The sequence below is a fragment of the Larimichthys crocea genome, chromosome VIII (genome assembly GCF_000972845.2).
Source record: "Larimichthys crocea isolate SSNF chromosome VIII, L_crocea_2.0, whole genome shotgun sequence".
NCBI lineage: Eukaryota > Metazoa > Chordata > Actinopteri > Sciaenidae > Larimichthys > Larimichthys crocea.
In genome coordinates, this window is record NC_040018.1 from 32,377,430 (window position 1) to 32,381,705 (window position 4,276).

General features: G+C 43.5%; 1 protein-coding gene and 1 long non-coding RNA gene across 2 annotated transcripts in view; both read left to right on the plus strand.

The window, feature by feature from the left end:
* The window catches only part of katnb1 (katanin p80 (WD repeat containing) subunit B 1), a 29,411-nt gene that overhangs the window by 12,210 nt on the left and 12,925 nt on the right, over positions 1-4,276 (plus strand). The gene's annotated exons all lie outside the window — the stretch shown is intronic.
* On the plus strand, positions 7-2,736 carry LOC109139959 (uncharacterized). Its single transcript, XR_003462721.1, has 3 exons — positions 7-212; positions 498-542; positions 2,421-2,736. It is a non-coding gene; the product is annotated as an uncharacterized LOC109139959 (long non-coding RNA).

Sequence of the window (4,276 nt, forward strand, 5' to 3'; positions counted from 1 at the left end):
GTCTGTCATGTATAATGGTGTTGGTTCAGGCAGAGTAGATAATAATTGTATCAGTTTATTAAGGCTGTGAAAATGTTCATGCTGGTTGTGAACACCAACAATCACTGTAATGAGCAGGTTTATTACAGATTACATGTGAATGAAAGAATCAATCAACATCCACATTTTATGTCTCCATACAGGGTTCATGTCTAAGAGGACGCCACCTGACAGTAAGTTGAAGTGAACTAAGTGAGAAATGTTGTCGTCTATATTAACATCTAGAATTTCAGTGTTTTGTAGGTGGTGGGTACAAACTCACATTTGATTAGATTTTTATTTGTGAGCTCACTGCTGAATTTGAAAGTTTCAAGTTAATAATGGATGACAGAATCTGTGAAGTCCACCTTAAAGAAGCTGTGACTTCCTGACTGGTTGTTAAAACAATTTGATTCTGTTCAACATGGATGAAGTCTGCACTGACTGTGTTCACTGATTCACTGTTTTCTGTTTTTCAGGGGATGAGATGAGGAAGATGCGTGAAATGATCCAGCATTATGAAAGTGAGTAAAGTGAATAAATATGAAGAGACAAAGAATGAAGAAAGAACAAAAAAAAACAAAGAGACAATTAAAGCTGCAAGCAGCGATGGTCTGGCCCTCGCAGATATGCGCACGTCGAAATATGCGCATGTGGAAATGTGCATAGAGCGCCACGCCCACACAGTTTCCCCAAAATTCATCATTTTGATAACTTTTACTCAGGAAGTCTATGTGAATACTCCTACCAAGTTTGAAGTGAATTGAATAAAATCCCTAGGAGGAGTTCGTTCAAACATGACCCCTTCTCAAACAGGCCGAAACAGCAAAAATGGCGATTTTCATTCTTAAATATCTCGCTTCCTGTTCATTGTGGCTTATTGCTCCAAGAGAGTTTTTTTATAGGTCCTGCCCTGTTCTACAATTCGGCTGAGTTTCATAATTCTGTGACCAAAACTGTGGCGGGGCTGTTCCAAAGAATAATTCAAGGGGGGCGCTATAGAGCTTTTTTTTGCCCCGCCCCCTCATTAATTATGCATCCGAATTGTGCATAATATTGGTCTTAACAACCAAGTTTCAGACAGTCCTGAGAAAGTATATGGAAGCACAACACGTGAGTGTCTGAGAATCACAAGCAATCAGCAGGGGATTCGTGGCGATTTTTTCTTTGAATTTTTTTATGGATCGCCACGTTAACACCGTTTCCTCAAAATTCATCATTTTGATAACTTTTACGCAGAAAGTCTATATGAACACTCCTACCAAGCTTTTTTTTGCCCCGCCCCCTCAATAATTATGCAGCCGAATTGTGCATAATATTGGTCTTAACAACTATAACAAGTTTCAGACAGCTCTGACAAAGTATATGATAGCCGCACACTTTTGCCTGAAAATCAGCCCAAAAGTAAATGGAGTCTAATTTTTTTCAGAAACGATCGGCACCGTTGACTTTGACGCGCCGTCACGGCCACGCCCTCTGATGAAAAGTTGTGATTTTGATAACTTTTCATTGTCGAGGCCTTGAGAACACACACGGCAAGTTTCAAACACATCGGATAAAATCCCTAGGAGGAGTTCGTTCAAATGCGACCCCTGGAAATGAGGCCAAAAACAGAAAAGTCCAAATTTGACAAAAATTGAACGCCGTACGCTTCACTGTAGCCCGGGGCACCAAGAGACTTTTTTGTGCGTCTGGGCATGTTATATACTCCCACCAAGTTTCGTACACGTGAACGAAACCGTGGTGAGGGGCACCTCCAAAAACGCACACCTAGGTGGCACTGTAGAGCCATATGCGTACGTCCATGTGTGAGACCCCCAAAATGCGAAATTTTACATCTGACATGGGGGGGATAGGCAAATTTTCGTGAGTTTTCGAGGGGATATGGGCCGTCTAAAATGCGATTTACTTTGGAACTGAAGAAAAAAACAAACATTCGAAATTCAATAGGGCCTCGTACCACGTGCTCGGGCCCTAAAACCAGCAAAGAAAGTCAACGACAGAAGAAAGAACAAGAACTTGAACATTTGGAGAAAAACAGACGACAACAGTTCTTTAGATTTAGAGAGAAACTGTCTGTCTGTCTCTTTCTCTGTCTGTGTGTCTGTCTGTTTGTCTGTCTGTCTGTCTCTGTCTCTTTATCTGTCTATCTATGTGTCTCTCCGTCTGTCTGTCTGTCTGTCTGTCTGTCTGTCTGTCTGTCTGTCTGTCTGTCTGTCTGTCTCTCATGTATAATGGTGTTGGTTCAGGCAGAGTAGATAATAATTGTATCAGTTTATTAAGGCTGTGAAAATGTTCATGCTGGTTGTGAACACCAACAATCACTGTAATGAGCAGGTTTATTACAGATTACATGTGAATGAAAGAATCAATCAACATCCACATTTTATGTCTCCTTACAGAGCTACAGACACTTGAGGACTCCGTGCGTGATCTCAGTAAGTTGAAGTGAACTGAGTGAGAAATGTTGTCGTCTATATTAACATCTAGAACTTCAGTGTTTTGTAGGTGGTGGGTACAAACTCACATTTGATTAGATTTTTATTTGTGAGCTCACTGCTGAATTTGAAAGTTTCAAGTTAATAATGGATGACAGAATCTGTGAAGTCCACCTTAAAGAAGCTGTGACTTCCTGACTGGTTGTTAAAACAATTTGATTCTGTTCAACATGGATGAAGTCTGCACTGACCATATAAAAGAGGTGTTGGCTTATAATCCCCAATCTTGAGACCTCTGTTAAAATAAATGCTTATTTGGCTGTACACCTCCACAGTTTGTCCGGTGAGAACAATGAATAGGATGATGAGACTCTCTGTTCTTCTGAATTGTTTATTCAAGAAATGAAACAGTAGATTTGTGTGTGTGTGGTAGGGCGGACATGATGGTGTGGATCTCACGCTCCCAGGAACATCCAAAGTGTGGAGCATGAGGAGGATTGAATTGGAAATGAATCTGTTGACTTGCAAGTTGTGACTGTAGAGATGGGGTGAGTGAGTTGAATGCCTCTTTGAGTTCTGAGCTGCCACCCTTGAAGTTTGTTCCCTGGTCGGATAGTAGTTCATATGGCTTTCCTCGTCTTGCGATGAAGCGACAGAGTCCCATCAGGAATGAGTCAGTGTCCATACTGGCTAGAAGATCAAGGTGCACAGCATAGGTGGTCAGGCATTTGAACACTATGCCCCATCGTTTCTCTGTTTGCTGCCCAATCTTGATGAGATATGGTCCAAAACAGTCCACACCTGAGGAATAGACTGCTGGGCAATGAAGTTGTAAGCTGGAGGGTGGAAGGTCGGCCATTTTCTGCATTCTGGACAGGTGTATTGGTGTTTAAGAACTGCCTCTCTGGGGCGGTCGGTAGCGTAGTGGGTTGTGCGGCCACCCCGTGTGTAGAGGCTATAGTCCTCGTTGCAGCTGGCCCCGGTTCGAATCCCACATCGGACGGCCCTTTACTGCGTGTCATTCTCCCTCCCTCTGCTTCCTGTCTATCTTCAGCTGTCTTATCATTAAAGGCCAAAAAATAGTCTTTAAAAAAAAGAAAAAAAAAGAACAGCCCCTCTGCCACGAAGAATCCAGAAACGTCTGCGTAGCTCGGCAAAGACTCTCTCAGGTCCTGGATGGGCAAGTCGTCTGTCAAAGTCCTTGATTATCAGCTTGGTGATGTGATGATGAGGGTCAAGCACGACTGGATGCAGAGTGTCTTGGTAGAGGGAATCACATCTGCGGAGCTGTCCTCCCACGCGGTTCAACAGAGATTCTTGGTCATACTCTGGAGCCAAGGTGAGTAGTCTGCTGTTGGTTGGCACTGATTTCTGAGATGCCAAGAAGGTCAAATTCCTCTGGGAAGCAGTCTCTCTGTACCTTCCTGAATAGGGCCAGTTCAGCTTGCTTGTAATCCTCTGCTGTTGGATCTGAGGCTGTAGCCGCCCCATGACGTGCTCGAACTGAAGCCTCAAGCAGCTCACTGAAGTTTCTGAAGATGCTGATATCAGGCAGACAGGGATCAGATGGCACAGAGATGTGTCCACAGAAGCTGACTTTGCGAATTTCAGCTGAATCATCAGATGCGGAGATGTCTGGAGTTGCAAGCCAAGATGCTTCATCTTGATGCAGGAGTAGCAGTAGGTCCATGACTCCAGCGGTTGTGGCCAAGGAACTGTGATAGATTCAATCCCTGAGTTATGCCATCAGCGGGGTTGTCTCTTGAGTTGACATATCGCCAGACACTGCCCTCAGTCATCTCTTGAATGTCAGCCACTCT